This window comes from Fukomys damarensis, unplaced genomic scaffold, assembly GCF_012274545.1.
Source record: "Fukomys damarensis isolate Sample0158 unplaced genomic scaffold, DMR_v1.0_HiC HiC_scaffold_7, whole genome shotgun sequence".
NCBI classification, from domain to species: domain Eukaryota; kingdom Metazoa; phylum Chordata; class Mammalia; order Rodentia; family Bathyergidae; genus Fukomys; species Fukomys damarensis.
In genome coordinates, this window is record NW_022900919.1 from 19,090,915 (window position 1) to 19,108,120 (window position 17,206).

At 46.2% G+C, this 17,206-nt stretch overlaps 1 protein-coding gene across 1 annotated transcript in view; it reads right to left on the reverse strand.

Annotated features, from left to right (window-relative positions):
• Positions 1 to 17,206, reverse strand: part of Rhcg (Rh family C glycoprotein) — a 47,285-nt gene that overhangs the window by 17,999 nt on the left and 12,080 nt on the right. The window lies entirely within an intron of this gene.

Consider the following 17,206-nt stretch of genomic DNA (forward strand, 5'->3'; position numbering starts at 1 on the left):
CCCACAGGGACCGGGCAGCGCGAGCCGGCCGGAAAGGCAGCGGCCAGCGGGCATCGGGGCCCCAGCTCCTGGGGATCTCGGGGACACCTTGCCCCTTCCCCTTGGGTTCTGGAGAACGGAGAAAGGGGTTAGGAGGCGTCTGAGGGCATGTATGGGCTCCCACCGAGATCTGAATGAAGAAATTCCCAGGCATAAGTCATGACCATCGTTCCTTTCTTTTTCAGAGTATCAAATTCATACAGGACATGGAGAGAGGAGTCGGGAGCTTCTTCACAGTGACTGCTCAAGTCCATTTCTTAGGTGGGACAAATGACGCCAATTAAAAGGCGTGCTGGAACTCTCTGTGCCAGCCTAGCACTTTTTGTGGAAATCTAAAACTATTCCAAAATAAAAAGGATACTAAGAAAAAAACTATAAAGGATTGTAAGGACAATTTCAGAGTTTAACACATGTTCATTGAACTATCATTGGAAATTATCTTTAGGTTAATATGTGGCCTTCACATGAACCATCAATTTAAGTTAAATCTATGCCTACTCTGTATTTTGTCAAAACTCACTTCATTTTCTAACTTTTCTTGTAGAGACTTTGGAAAATACAGAAATGCACAAAGAAGAAAGTAAAAACCAACCGAAGGTTTTTATCCAGAGGGAACACTGATATTTCTGGGTCTGTCTAGTCTTTCAGCTTGTTAGGGGCTGGAGAACTGTGGCTGAGGGCTTTGATCTATAATACTGATTCATAGCCTGCTTCAATCAATATTTTATAAAATCTCCCCATATTACTTTTCTCTTTTTTTTGTATCAGGAATTGAACTCACAACCTTGTGCTTGTGAGGCAGGCACCGGTGCCACTGATTTAAAACCCCGGCCCCCCATTGTGGAGGCCCAGCCATCCCAACATGCCTGAGTGTCTGAGTTCGGGAGTGAGGATTAAGAAAGGAAAGAACACTCAAGCCTGAGTGGAGACCAAGAGAAGTCTGATTTATTTCACAGAAATAGCTCCTTTTATAGGTTCACATCAACAGGAGGCTTTTAAAGGCACACAACAACAGAAAACACCAAGCAATTGTTTTTATCTTATGCAAAGACAGGATTGTAGAGGAAGAAGTTTCCTTTCAAATGTCAAATGCCTAGAGGGCCATGGTCGGGCTCCCACACCCCATATTACTTTTGTACAAAAACATTTTTAACAGCAGGATAGTACCATGCCTTATTTAGCCAAGACCTTAGTGGTAGACAATGCAATGGTTTTTTATTTGTTTAGTATCATAATTAAAGCTGTCATAACATGCAAACACAAGTCTTTGCCTGTGTTTCCATGAATTTGTAAAGGCAGGATTGTTTTGGGGTGCAGGGGGCGTGCAGCTAGAGGAAGCAGGACCAATGGGATGGTCCTGGGTGCTTTATCTACTTTCTTCTATTCCCATATGGATGGATTCCCCCGGAAAGATTTTACCCAACAAAGCACACATCCATGATAAGTAAGTGAAAGGGGCCTCTCCCAGGAGCCCTCAACAGTTCTGGGCTTTAAAACATCTTTGCCAGTTGAATTCCAGATTTGTAAAAGTCACTAATACCACATATAACAGCTGAGACAGAGCACCCAGACTGGGTGGCTCCACTGTGCTGGTATGGGGCGCCATGGAGTCCTACCCCCTTGGCAGAGAAACATTCTGTTTTAAAACGGCATCAGATGCCACAGGAGCATTACCAACATTACCAGCAGTAGCCATTCATAAGGTGCTTGCTGTGGACAGATCCTTTCATTGTATTCTTTGTTTCGAAACTAAACACAGGATGGAGATTGTAGCTATAGCCTTCAGAAGAAAAAATGGACTCCTCAGCCGATCCCAGAAACTTGCTAGATATTCAAACCCTGGGCTGTCTGATTTCAAAGGATGTCATCTTTCCACCATATCTAATGCCTGTCCCCTCTAGCCAGGCCCAGAAGGAGGTTTTAATTCAGATGTGTGCCTTCTCTGTTGGGGACAGACATCTGAAGAATGGCAGTGGGAGTCCATGGAGGGCAGGGAAAAAAGAGCAGGGGAGGCTGCTGCATGTAACTCCATGGGCCCCTGGTCCCATAGCGTCACAGGACAGTTATAGGGAAGGGAGGCTGTGATGGCAGAGTCCCCGAGACCTGATCTGGAGGCCAGGTGGCCTCCTTGAGGACAGAAAGCAGGGATGTCAAGCTCCTTGGAAGAGCATCGGGCCAGCCCAGCAGGCCACACCTCAGGCAAGGCCCAAGTGAGTACCGCTGGAGTGCAGGGGGCCGCAGCTGGGGGACGCAGGGCTGGGGGATGACTCTAGGCCTTTCTTCTATATTCTCTTGCCTCAGTCTCCACAGCTCTCATCCCTCTTCCTTCCCAGTGCTATTGCCCTGGCCTTGCCTTCCTTGTTTACCTGTCCAGGATCTGTCTCCCTACAACAGCCCTCAAGAGCAAGAGCCTGGAAAAGAACCTAGCTTCAGGTAGTTGCTCATTAATTCTTTTTTCAAATGTCTCCTGCTAATTAAAGCATGCACAGCTTGTATTAGGAGTAGGTAGCTGTACAAAAAGACACCCTTCCCCTGCACGGTGGGTATTTCAGAAGAGGAAGCCAAGGTAGTTATACAAAACAAGCCTTTTCCTGTGGAATCGAGGGAAGCTTGTTGAACCCCGGTGTGATTGGGGTGGGCTTCGGGGAAGAGGTAAATTTTCATCTAGGATTTGCAGGGTGGGTAAGAGGTTGGCCCCCCACCCTGGATAGTACTGGGCTTAGTACTAGACAAGTGGAAATTCTGGGTTGATCTTTGAGACCAAAGTTTAAGAAATCCAGTGCTTGAGCCCATCAGGCCCAGCCAGGGTTTACCTTAGGAACCAGAAACTTCCTCCTAAAATTCAGAATCCTTGATGAGCAGGAATGACTAGACAGGATGAGTCTTGCCACAGCCAGGGAGAGGCTGGGCGTAGCAGTCACGGTGGCCATGGGAGGAAGGACATGATCAGGGTGCTCAGTGGGGGTTCTGACTAAAGCAAGTCTCCCTGCTGGAGGTGGCTGTGTGTGTGTGTGCGCGTGTGTGTGTGTGTGTGTGTGTGTGTGATGCAGCATGGGTCTCTACTGCCACTCTCCCCTGGCCTTCTCCTGAGACAGACCAGCAGCCGACTCATGACACCTTCTGCCTGATGTCTGTCACATCAGAGCCTGAACATGTGGCCAGAACAATGGGCCGGGAATCAGGAGCTCTTTTTTTTAAAAAAACCAGGAATTGAACTCAGGACCTTGCACTTGTGAGGCAGGCAGTGGAACCATTGGGCTACAGGCAGGAGCTCTTGGCGCTAATCCCAGTTCCACGGGTGATTGGAACACACAGCCTCACTGGTCTTTCTTCCTCTTCCTGCAACTGGCCCCCTCCTGGACAGCTCTGCACAGCTTCCTGGTTTGCTGTGGCCCTCAAAGGAGGCCACATTGCATGGTGATGAACACCTTGATCCAGAGGTTCAATAGGGCTCTGGTGGAAGTCCCAGGCCAATTACTTCCTGCTGGACGACCTCGGGCAACTTGCTAAACTCTGGATGTCTCTTTCCCCATCCATACAATAAGGGTGGCAGTAGTATCTGAGATGATTCTGGTGTTTGCATGCTTTATTTTATCTCGTTTTGTTTTGTCTCCTCCCCCCACACACACACATGCATAGGAATTGGACTCTTTTTCCTGAGCTCTATTCCCACCCTTTTTTAATTTTTCTGTTTTGAGACAAGATTTTGCTAAATCATTAACTTTCCCAGGCTGGGCTCAAATTTGGTGATCCTCCTGCTTCAGCCTTCCCAGTACTGGGATTATGAGAGTACATTACTACACCCAGCTGCATGGGTTGCTTTTAATAAAGCCTGGTAATAGGGAGTCCATGAAGCAGCCACTCTTCCTCATGTGTGACGAGGGGGCGGGCAGCAGAACTGGGAAGACTCTGGCCATCTCTTTTCCCTTGCAGTCCCTCAAAGCAAGTGTGTCACCTGCCCACATCCATGGGAGTCTCCAATGTGGGTGGCTCTGGGAGCAGGCAGAGGCTCTGCGAAGCTCTCTCCTCCAGGAAAGCTGGTGGGATCCAGGGTCCCAGCAGTAGGAAATTGTACTCACTGTGTCCAGAAAGACCCAGCACCTCTCCTGTGCTCTTCCTGCCATACTCTAGATTGAACCACACAGAAGGGGCGAGGCAGACCAACTCCAGTTAAAGTAACATCTCCAAAGTAACCAGTCTGGACTCCTAGGAAAATAGGGGCATCTGCAAAGACATGACAAGTACGTGGAATGCTTGGCTTGATTCTTTTTGGGGGTGTGTGGTTTTTTTGAGGTAGGGTCTCTCTTTGTAGTTTAGGCTGGCCCTAAACTCACTATGTAGCCCACGCTGGCTTCCAACTACCAGTGACCCTCCTGCCTCAGCCTCCTAAGTGCTGGGATTACAGGTGTGCACCACCATACCCAGTTCATTGCTTGATTTTTTTTTTTCCAGTACCGGGGACTGAACTCAGGACCTTGCACTTGTAGGCACCGTGCCACTGAGCTAAATCCCTGGCCCTTGGCTTGATTCTTGATGCACTCCTAGATCAAAACAAGATGCTATAAAAAGTGTCATTGGAGCAACTGGGGAAAATAAAATTAGTGTGTTGGGGTTTATTAATTTTACAAGTGTTGCATATTCACAGTAGACAAAGGATAGAAGCAACCCAAATATCCATTGACCTCTGGGTGAACAAAACGAATGGGTAACCAAAGTGTGGTACACAGATGTAGTGGAATATGATTCCTTAAAAATGAAGGAAATCCTGAAATACAACACAAGGACGAACCTCGGAGACCTTGTGCTCAGTGAAGTGAGTTGGCTACAGAGGACAAATACTGTATGATTCCATTGTACGAAGCGCCTAAAGTAATCATATTCATGGAGGCAGGAAGTGTAATGCTGGTTGCCAAGGACTGGTGGGGAGGAAGTAGGGAGTCATGTTGGATGTGTAGTCTCAGTGTTGTAAGGTAAGAAAGTCTTGGAGGTGGGCAGTGCTGACGGTTGAACAACTATGTGCATGTACTTGGCGCCACTTCACATAAAATGATTAAAATAGTAAACTTTATGTCATGTATTCTTTTACTATTATTTTAAAAAATGAAATAATAAATCTCATTAAAATTTAAAAAAAGCTGGGCATGGTGGAGCACTCCTGTAATCCCAGCACTCCAGAGACTGAGGAAGGAGGATCGCTGTGAGTCCGAGACCAGCCTGGGCTACATAGTGAGTCCCAGATCAGTCTCAACTACATAGTGAAACTCTGTTTGAGTCTCAAAAAAAACATAAATAAATAAATAAAACGCTTGGGATGGGGATTTAGCTGAGTGGTGCCACCACCTGCCTCACAAGCCGAAGGTCCCGAGTTCAATCCCTGGTACCAAAAAAACCTCTTACAGGAAAAAAAAAAAAATCTGTAGGAACATCAAGCTGGGCATAGTGGCACATGCCTGTAATCCCAGCTACTCAGGAGGCTGAGGCAGGAGGAAGGCAAGTTTAAGGACAGCCTGGGAAATTTAGTGACAACTTGCCTCAAAATAAAAATGGGCTTGGGAACACTTGTGTAGCATGCATGAGGCCCTGGGTTCAATTCTTAGGTGGGGGGGAGGGATAGTATCAAGTACAGTGAGGAGTAGGTGAACAGAAGTAGGAGGCGGAACTTGTGTTCCCTTTCACGTATTTTCAATGACTGTATTGCCTAGTCAAATACGAAAACATACAATAAACATTTTAAAAATAGTCCTTCCTGGTACTGAACCCAAAATCCATCCTAGAACCAACCATGTTGAGTCAATCTTTCGGTAAGCGCCAGTCCTTTCAGGTTTTAAGATAATCTCCTGCTTCTCTGAGCTTCCTCTTCAGCTTTATTCCTTCCTCTTAGCAGTGGGGACACTGACTATCGCAAGTGGGGTGTCTATGGCTTGGACCTGCCCACCTCCCAGCCTCCTAAATTGGACACCCCCGCCCCACTACTGGGCAGTTTGTAGGACAACTGAGCTACCCACTAGGGAAGCAAGAGGTCTCCTTGGCTCCACCCCCTGTTCACAATGGTCCAATCAAGAGACAGCACATGGCTCAACCAATTGATTCCCTCTTCCCTCCCATTGGTATCTAAGGAAGTTGGGAACTTGGGGACGGTATTTAACCCAGCAGTGGCGGCCCAGACTCTGAGCAGGAGTTTCTCCTTCATGTGGGTTCCTGCTGACTAGTCTTTCTTGGCTCTGGCCCATTCTCCAATCCTGGCCTTCCAGCCTCCCTGAGTTCCATGTACTGAAGGCTTTCCGAGCCCATCGTGGTAAAGCTTGCCCGTAATGCCAGCAAGATAAAGCAAGAGGATCATAAATTAAAGTGCAACCTGGGTAACTTAACAACTTTGTGAGACTATATCTAAAAATGAAAAAATAAGTTTTTAAAAAGGGCTAGATAGGTAGCTCAGTGCAAAGGCCATGGGTTCAATCCCTTGTACTGCAGGCGTGGATGAGCGGAGGGAGTCTTCCAGTAAGTCGACTTAGCTTACAGTGAACATGAGTCAGGTTCTGTAGCTCATGAGCAAGAATCCTGACTGCTAAAAGCCCCAGTTTACAAAAAAAAAAAAAAAGAATTAGGAGGGGGCCGTGGATTTAGTTCTGCCGCCTGCTTCGCAAGTGCAAGGTCCCAAGTTCGATCCCCTGTACCAAAAAGCTAGCTAAATAAATAAATGAAAGAATTGGTTGATGTGACAGATTGTATTCCACAGTGATTTCCCATTCCATAAGCTGGTCAACAATAGCTGTTCCTTCCAAGGAGAGGTGGGGTCTGTGTCCCCTCTACCTGAGCCCGGGCTGTGTCCCAAATAAAGCATGGCTGGGATGATGGCCTGTGATTTCTGAGAGGAGGACATATGCAGCCGTGCAGCTTTTGCCTGGTGCTGTGAGATGCTTGCTGCGGGGAACGTCTGTGACCGTCCCAGAAGAGCTCCCGTTGTGGGGTCACCTGGCACACCAGCCTGGTCTGGCCTTCACGTGGTGACAGCCCCAGCAGACCTCTGACTGCAGCTGCATTGAGCTTGCAGCCTCTGCGCGACTGCTTTACACAGCTGGGTTTGGGGATCATTTGTTATGCAGCAGGAGAAGCTAGAAAATAACTTTCTCTGCCACGAGGTGAACAGCTTTCCTCTACCTGTGCCGTCCCACTAGATGTCTCTGCCTTGTGTGGGCCAAAAAGCTGTGGAGCCACAGAGCAAGGAGGGGAGTTGCTAAAACCGCTGCAGACACCACCAGCTGCCATGACTGGAAACTGCGCCAGGAACGGAGGGAAAGGAACGGGCACAGGAGTGCCTGGAAGACCTCTGCCTGTTCCTGGAAAAGACATGAACATTCCTCCCTTTTATTAGCCTCTCCCTCTCTCTCCCTCTCTCTCTCTCTCTCATTATTCCAGTCTTCTGCCAACACCCCCTACAGTGGAGAAGTTGATTTGTGAGTAAAAACCTCTTTTCTCCATTCTTTGGCCAATCCATAAGCCAGAAAGAAAGAAGGAACAGAGGGAAGGAGGGAAGGAAGGGAGAGAGGGAGGGAGGGAGGAAGGGGGGCAGGGATTTAGCTTAGTGGTTCTGCTGCCAGCATCACAAGCACAGGGTCCAGAGTTCAATCCCCAGAACCAAAACCAAAACCAAAACACCCCCCAAAAAAACCCTGGAAAACATGAACTTGTTTTTTGCTTTCTTTTCTCCCCAGAAAACTATATTCTTAGCACTCAGAAAGATAACAGGATGAAAGGCAAGGAAACCTATACTTACTGAGTCCCATCATGGGACAGATCTTTTTCACGTGACACCTTGTAGAGCCCTCAAGACTGGGGACAATTTTTCCCTTGTTAAAAGAGAACACCAGGGTTTGGAGAACACAATGCTGCTGGCAGTCAAGTTTTAGATCACAGAGTCGATGTTCTCCCTACCAGAGCAAAGTAATCAAAAGCACAACTAAAGGATCAAAAGTTAGAGAAGCCTGGGCATGGTGACACTTTGGGAGGCTAAACCAGGAGAACTGAAAGTTCAAGCCCAGCCTGAGCAACTTAGAGACTTAGTGAGACACTGTCTCAAAGTAAAAATAAAAAGGGGTAGGGATGTAGCTCAGTACAAAGGCCTTGGGTTCAATCCCCCTCACAACATACACACACAGAAACACGTTAGAGAAAAAAAGTTGAGTGTAACAACACAATCGTGCTAGGAGAAAGACGCCAGAGTTCCGTGATCATTTTAAAAGACTGAAGTGTCCGTGTTGCTTAATCCCACATGAGTCAGATGACAGGTGAAACATGTCATCCACAAGATGGAACTGACCAGGGAGAGCTCTCCTAGAACCTTCCAGTGGTCGGTTTTACAAAGGAGCCTTCTGGAGCCCTCAGGCGTACGTGTCACTGCTTCTAGTTCTCAAAGCATAGTGACACCTTCCTGAGTTCCTGCAGGAGCCAAGCACTTTCACGTACAGCATCCCTAATCCTGCAAGACTGGCATCATTGTCCTTTGTGATAGCTGGGAAAACAGTCACAGGTGATTAATGGATTTTGGCCAAATGTCACACAACTAGGAAGTGCAGGCTAAAGAAAGGTCCCCACAGAGCAAGGCATCAGGGGTGGAGAAGGGTTGTCAGCCTGCTGGCGGAGAGCCCTGAAACTGAGATTCAGATACAGGCGGGCTGTGGCACAGAGAGGTGTGGGTGGGAGAACTGGCAGAACATGGTGATCCCTAGGGGACTTCCCATCAAAGATGCCAGAGAAGAGGCAGTGTCCTCGCCACCCTAGGCTGGGACAGAACCTGTGCAGATGATAGCTCACATTTTCTCCCCAGCTAGGAGGGTCTGATCAACTCCTTGATTCAGTTCAAGTCAACTCCTTGATTTAGCCACTGCTGCCACAGAGAAAAAGGGACACATCCAATGCTCCTAGTGTGGCAACAGCAGCACAAGACCAGAGCTCCTGTTCCAGACTGGGTGGTACTCAGTGTCACCTTCCTGTGCTCTGGGAACACACATGGGCTTTACCCAGGGTGACCCCTCACTTGTCTCATCCAGGCAGGATCGGGAGGGGGCAATACTAATAATTTTCCCAAGACAGCAAACAGGACTGCCCTGGGCTAGTGGGAATACAGTCACCCTAGCATGACAGTTGGATGCTACTCCCTGCCACCAGTGAAGCATCTTTGCAACCTTATGAGCAAAGGGACCTGAAAATTTGTCATCCCACTCTAGACTCAACAGGACTGAGCAGCCCTGAGGGTCTAGTCTTTCCAGGGTCTTCAGGGTGCCCCACAACTAGCTACCCCATAACTGGCCTCTGCCCCCACCCAAGCTGTGCATGCATAAACAGCCCAATGTGTACTGTCCCCACCTATCCCACAGCAAGGACTCTGCTAAGCCCAGGCAGAACTCCAGTTTCAGGTGCCTCTTACTGGTGACATTCACTGAGCCAAAGCCATCCTCATTGCAGGGCTGTGAACAGGCCCTCCTGTGCACTGAAGGACAGAGGGAAGTCTCTCCTGGAAGCCAGATCATGGTGGAAACATCCAGGATGTGAGAAATTCACTGAGTGGCCTGGGCTGTGTCCCATACACCCCTGCTGTAAGTCCAGGAGCCATGGGACCCCTTGCTTTCCTACTAGGAAGCTGGGACCTCCTCTTGCACGCTACAAGTTTCTCCAAAGGAGAGGTAGAGTGCTTTGGGAACAGACAGGGCAAGGTAGATGCTGGATAGTCCCTACAGATTGTTACCTGTATGTCTCTGATTGATCATGCCTTGTGACACATTTTGTCATCATGGCTCTGGGCCTGGTCATGTAATTTTCTTGGGCTAAAGGCACATCAGCAAGATGACATAATCACAAGCTTGAATATCACATGTGCTGTGAGAGCTTGCCCTCTAGGGAACACTGGGCAGACGAAGAAGCCCAGGCTCATCTTTGAGAGGCCCTGGCCCAGGCCACAGTCGACACCAACTGCCAAAGGGAAGGCCCTGTAGAGCATCCAGCTCGAAAAGCACCATGTGTGGACGGCAGACACATGAATATGTCCTGGAGAATCATCCAGTCCAAACTGCCAAGGCTCACCATGGTGGGCACGTAAAACAGTCACTTTTTTGTCACTGAGTTTTAGGTGGTTTGTTGCACAGCAATAGCTAACTGATACATTGGTTTAATGTCTCTGTTCTAGCTGGGATGAGGTCTGCATTGTTTGATGACTTACATCCAATGCTTTGAATTCAAGATTGAGTCAAATAATCTGGTTCTTAGTCCCAAAGAGTCTGAAAGCCCAAGAGTTTCTGCTCTACCGGCCTGACAAGCTGCCCATCTGGGTCAGTGGGGTCAGAGCTGGGACATGTCGGCCAGCCTAGGCCAGCCAGTGCTCCCCAGGCCATGGCAGTGGTTTAAGGAAAGGGTGGGACCTAAGCTACTCCAGTCTGATAGTCAGGATTTTTGCTAAGAATGATAGGCAAGCAAACAGGTTGTCAGCCCCTGGGTCCTTGAAAGGAGCCCAGTGTTGCCAAACCCTCAAAGGTAGCCTAGCAGGACTTATTTACAGCCGTTCTGCAGAGGTTGCTCTAAAATGATAGACTTGTGCTGTGGCAGCCACAAAGTTTGTGGTGACTTTAAAGCAGCCCCAGGAGATCAACAGAGGCCCTGCCCCAGGCCTGTGATCCAGAAACTCCATAGGTCAGACCAGCACCCAGCCTTTGGAGGACCCAGGGACACTAGAAGGGTGAGAATCTTGACCCTCTGTGGACGTCAGACTCAGGGAGGAGTCTCCAAAAACCCCAACATCCAGCGCCACTCCTGGAAACGCTGATGTAACCACCCTGGAGTAGAGCTGGGACCCAGTAGTGCACCAGTCTGAAGACTTGGGGTTCCCTTCCCGCACCCTACTCTTCTCCTCTTTCCCCTAGAACTTGGATCCTTCCTCTGCTCTTTCCCTCTTGTCTGAGCAGTCAGTGGGTCTGTCCCTGACATGGCAGAGAGGGGTTTGCCAATATTTCTAATTAAAGCAAAAGTTATACATTATATATTTAAACATACTTGTAGATAAATTATATTAAATACAAATTTTTCTAATAAAAGAAAAATTATATTTACTATATAAAAGGAAAAATGGTATTTAATATGTAACATTTTCTATGTATACCCGTCTCAAACTTTGGTGGAGGAAGAGATTTAGTCACACAATCCTAAAAGAGAAGGATTTTAGTGGCCATCTGGTCCACATCCTATCCAGTTGGGGAAAGTGAGCCCGCAAAAGAAGCAGTGATGGTCAAAGTAATAGCACTCAATCCCTGAGGTTCGGCCAAATCCTGTTTTTTTGCCCTAAAATCTGCTGCCCTTCACACCTCCCAGCTTGGCCGGTTCTGCTTCCCGCGGCTGGGGGAGGGGGTGAGGGCCCCAGTAAGGCCTGGCTCTCTAAGCCCCACCCCCGATTTTTCAGGCCGGTTGAAGGCACCTGTGCAGTAAGTAAGGCTGGAACCCGCTGGAGGTGACCTTGAGCTGGGGCTCCAAAGGCAGGAGCGATTCTGATGGCCCCAGATAAGCGGAGACCTGCGGGAGGAGAGGCAGCCAGCCGAGACTATCGCATCTGCGCTGGAGGGGTCGAGGAAGGGGACAGGAAGGGAACGGGGAGGGGCGGGCAGGGGCGTGGCCGGGCTGCGGGAGGATCTGCACACATAGCCCCTCCCCGCTGCCAGACCCCTACTCTCCAGGGAGGGACCCGGAGCAGAGAATTTAGCCGGGCTGCAAAGCGACCGATTTGGGGACAGACACTAATACAGAGTCCTGAAAAGCACAAGCAGTGTTTGGTCTCACAGAATCTGTCACTTTCAACCGTGTGACCTGGAGCAAGCCACTGAGCCTCGCCGGGCCAGTTTCCCCTCTGGTAAAACAGGGGTAATCACAACAGCTGGGTCCTGTGGGGTTTGAGAAAGGACTCGGAACCGGAACTGGAACCGGAGCCATATGTGCAAATGGGGCTCAGGGGAGGGCAGGCAGCACCCCAGCGTCTTCTACGGTCCGTCCCGCGCTGCCCCCTTTCCCCTCCCAGGGCACACACCCACCAGGCTGCAGAGTGAGCAGGTGTCAGATGCTCAGGCCAGGGGCCTGGCCCAAGCTGTCACCTTCGCTTTGGCTGCTGATATCCTTGCTGCTCTAATGTGCACTTGCATGGGGTCTGTTGTCCCCCTTAGGCACCCACTATGAGGTTTTCATATCCCCAGAAGCACTTATAAAACCTGAGGGGGAAAATTATTGGCCTCAAAGGATGAAATGAAAACTGAAATATCTAAATTGATGTTTTAAGTGTCCATAAAACACAACTATTTCAACTCTATTACCTATATTCAGAGATTTAATATTTTATATGCTAGATCATTCTCATTCTTCAAGAATTTAAACTGGGCAAGGGGGCACATGCCTGCAATCCCAGCGTCCTCAGAGGCTGAAGCAGGAGGATCACAAGTCCAAGCTCAGCCAGGACAACTTAGTGGGACCCCGCCTCAAATTGAAAAACAGAAAGGCCTGGGGATGTAGCTCAGTGGTCGAGCACTCCTAGGTTCCATCCCAGTACTAAAATACATAATAATTAATAATAATAATAATACTTTAAATGAGTGATGATGACTAATCAACTATAACCTAAGTAATTTGTGACCAAATAATGCAAAATTATGGGCATTATTTTAATAGATCATTTGGGGGGGCTGAAAAATGCAAACATTTTAGGTCTGTTCGAGGACTATATATAGCAGAAGCAATGTCCTCCATTCTCAGGATGATACTTATCTCTGCAGTGTCAGGAGGTGATGTCACAGAAGGTCCCCGGGGTGGTTGTAAAACCATCAGTGACATTTTATTTCCTAAACTGTGTGGGGAGTCTTACAGGTTTTATCACATTATTCTTTGTGCCTTTTCCTACATATGAAAAAACGTTGTAACAAATTTTTTTTCATTGAGTTTATTGGCACATTTTAGGCATACAATACAGTTACACTGACAGAGAAAACTTTTGTAAATAATCTAAAAACTTACAAAATGTTAGGAAAATGTAAAATGACTTCTGCTGTCTCTGACAGCAATATGCTTTGTTTAGTTCAAAATTAACAGATGCTGGAGGCACTGACCATGAAGGTGAGACATCTGGCCTCATCCCTGACCTTGAGCACCCCCTTCCTGTGCACTAGAATAAATAGCTAGAGGAATCTTAAGGTAAATTGCCCAACTGCAAAGAACTGTTATGTCTGGGTTAAAGTTAACTGTCTTGTTACTGTAATTTGTGCATGGGCAATATGAACTGAGAAAATAAAATGTAACCACCCGAATAACATCATAGCTGTAAAACCTATAAAAGAGGAAACTGCAACCCGACAGGAGGTGGATCACTGGCACTGCCTTTGGAATGGGATCGACCTTTGCCGGGAAAAATAAACTAAATTCCATTCAGTTCATCTCTATGTGTGTGTGTCACTTGCCAATTCCTTCCACAACCACATTTATTATTGAGATCTTGTACCTTCCCATGATGTATCTCGGTTCTTATTTTTTCCCCATTCCCCTGCCCTCTCTTCACCCCCTCCACTCTTCCCTATTTACAAAGCCTTTGTTTCCATTTTTTCCTTTTCTCAAACTTTTTTTTCCCTTTCTTTCCTTTCCCCTACCCCTCCCACTTCCCCTACTCCTTTAGCCCTTTTCTTTCTATTCCATATTATCAATTATACAGTTTGAAACTTATTTACACTTATCATACCAGAGAAACTATTCGGTATTTATACATGTCCTATTTATTTCACGTAAGAGTATGGTCTCAATGTGCATCCACTTAGCTATAAATGTCCCTTTCTCATTCTTTATGGCTGACTAGTATGCCACGTTATAAAAAAACCATGTCTTCTTTATCCAGTCTCCGGTTGATGGGCAACTGGGCTGTTTCCAAGTTTTAGCTACTACAAACTGTGCCACTATAAACATGGGTGAGCATATACCTCTGTGGTTGTAACAAAATTTAAACATGTTTTCATAGTAAGAAGAGAAATGTCCCCCAAATAATTTCAAGTTATCTATCTCATAGCAAATTCATTTTTAATGTGAAATGAGGGTATCTTAATATGCTCTATACAATGTAAGGTAAAGCTTCCAAAGGTACAAGTCATCAATGCCTCGACTTTACTCTTCTCTGGGTGTCTTTGTTGGAACAAAAATGGAGCAAGAGAGTGAGGGAGGGAACTGAGGGGTGGGAGATGGGGTCTGTCAGCTAAATCAGAGAGTCTACAACAGATTTAATTTTGTGGCTTCTAAATGCATGTATTGAAGTTCTAATCTGCAGTGCGGCTGTACTTGGAGTAAGGATATCATTAAGGCTAACTGAAGACATGGGTACAGCTCTGATCTGATAGGATCAGTGTTCTTATAACCACCAGAGGACTGCTGCCTACGGTATGATCAAAATTATGATGCATGTTGCTGCCATTCAACAGAAAGACAGGTTTGTACAAATATGACAATGAGAACGTTCTTCCTCATTCACCCTGTTAACTGGATCTGGCACTGTGCAACTTTGGGCTCTTCTCCATAGTCAAAATGATCATAAAAGGTAAATGTTTTGAACCAATTCAGGACACGGAGGCAGCTACAGGAGCACAATTAAAGACACTCACAAAAGAGGACTCCCAGAACTGTTTCAGACAGTGGCAAGATGATAGAATAAATGTGTTGGAAGCGAAGAGGAGTATTTTGAGGGGGATTAACGGCAATGTGTCTTTTACTGTAACAATTTTTGCAGGGGGGTTTCCGGGGATCGAACACCGGACCTTGCGCTTGTGAGGCAGGTGGCAGAACTACTGAGCTAAATCCCCAGCCCACTGTAACAATTTTTTAAAAATTTAAACACACCTCATATTTTTTCAATCACACTTTGTATGTGAGGCCAAGAGAAATAGCAAACATTTGTAAGTCAAGAGGACGGCCTCCATCAAGGAACGGAATTGGCTGCCACCTTGATCTCAGATTCCCAGCCCCAGACCTGTAAGAAATAAATTTCTGCTGTTTAACCCATCCAGTTCATGGTATTTTATTATGACACCTGAGCAGACTCAGACAGGGACTCAGCAGCTTACTGGTCATCCAACAGTGCTGATTAAAATACATGTTTCCTTTTTGGTGGAATGTTGTTCTGACCAAATTGATCAGGACTAGAGGACACCCATAATAATAATAATAATAATAATAGCTATTATTATTGTTATTCACACTTGAGTAAAGCCACTTGCAATATTCACAAAATGAAAACACAACAAAGGAAATTAAGAACAATAGAGAACCTCAGCTCTCAACCCAACCTGTCTTGGGAGGAGACAGGAGGCAGCTGGACAAGGGGGTGTTGTCCACTGACCTGCTGTACATACTGACAGGCTGAGCCTGCATGCTTGTGGAATGAACAGATAAATCATCATTAGTAAGTCAATTAACTAGTCCCTGGCCTCTAAAGTTCTATAGATGGGAGTCATTGGAAAACATGAGTCTGAATGATCATCCTAATAATAAAAAAAACTAAGTAATATTAAATAAAGTATCCTTTTTAAAAAAATCACTGAACTAGCCATGTAGGGTGGCACACACCTGTAATCCCAGCACTTGGGAGGCTGAGGCAGGAGGATCATTGTGAATTGGAGGCCAGCCTGGGCTACATACTGAGTTCAAGGCCAGCCTGGATTGCATAGTAAGACCCTGCTTAAAAAATAAACAAAACCAAAAAACAACTGGGTGCAAAGGAGCCCGGGATCCAGCTGGTACACTGAGAGTTTCTGCTGGACATCAGTGACTCTGAGTTTGCCCTGTGGTGACTGAGAGGAGAGAAGATGGGTTTCAGGGTTCACCCAGTGACATGGAAGAAAACAGTTCCTGCACACACATACTTCTTACCAACAGAAAGGAATTGCAGCATACCATTTACAAATAATAAAATATACAATATTCTTTATTTTAAATTTCATACATGCAACTGATTCTCACAAAATATATGTGTTGATTGCTACCACAATCTCATATCCGTAGCCCACCTATAGCTTGAATTCACCATAGTTCTGACATGAATGTGTGTTGACACTTCTAAGCTAAGGAGGAAGAGAAGATGAAACTATAAAGACATGTTGGAACTTTATGCATTGGGCAATAATGTAAGCTATTTCCTAGCTGAGTCAGACGATAATTTTCAAGCACTGGAAGAATATTTCCTTGATTTTTTTCATGCTCTTCATAATATCAGGCTATAAATTATTAACATCCCTCTTTTCTTTTTAAAGTACTGGGGATTCACACTGAGCTACATCCCCAGCTCTATTTTATTTTTTATTTTGAAACAGGGTCTTGCTGAGTTGTTAATATGTCCACACTGGCCTCAAACTTGCAATCCTCCAGCCTCAGTTTACCAAAGTGCTGGGATTACTGGTGTGCACCACTACACCCAGTTCCATTACTCTCTTAAGTCGAGGTAATCAATAAAACAATAAACCAACCCTCAATCTGTAGCATTCACCATTCAGGATTATTGTAAATAATCCTGCCATGACTGATTCCAAGCTTCTGACACGATGTCACAATAGAGAGCTGAGAAAAGACACACAGCCATTGTTTAGTATTCCCAATGCTATATAGATTATAGAATTTTAAAAGAATCAAATCCATTTCACACATGAAAACTAATTGAAATAAAAAGTTCAGTAGATGACCCCAGTTGAGCTGGTGCCACATGGAACAGATAGACAGAGACCATTCTTAACAAGCTGACCCCAAACAGAAGATGTGTGAACAAGATAAATGGTTAGTTTTCTTGAAGCTACTGAATTTGGGGGCAGTGTGTTATGAAGTATTAGACAGCTAGAACATGTCCTGAAATACTTACTTTTTTAATGCATGAGAGAGAAATAGATTCCGGTTGGTCTGCTGGGAACGGCAGAGAACTTCCTGCTTAATGATACAGGCAGCAATTGGTGGTGATCAGGGGCTCTTGATGCAGGAGTTATGGATTAATAAGAATGTACACTAGTTTTTTAAAAATACTTTTTTATGCCGAGGATTTAGCTCAGTGGTTCCCCTGCCTGCCTCACAAGCACAAGGACCTGAGTTTGATCCCTGGTATCAAAAAAAAAAAAAAAAAAAACTTTTTCAG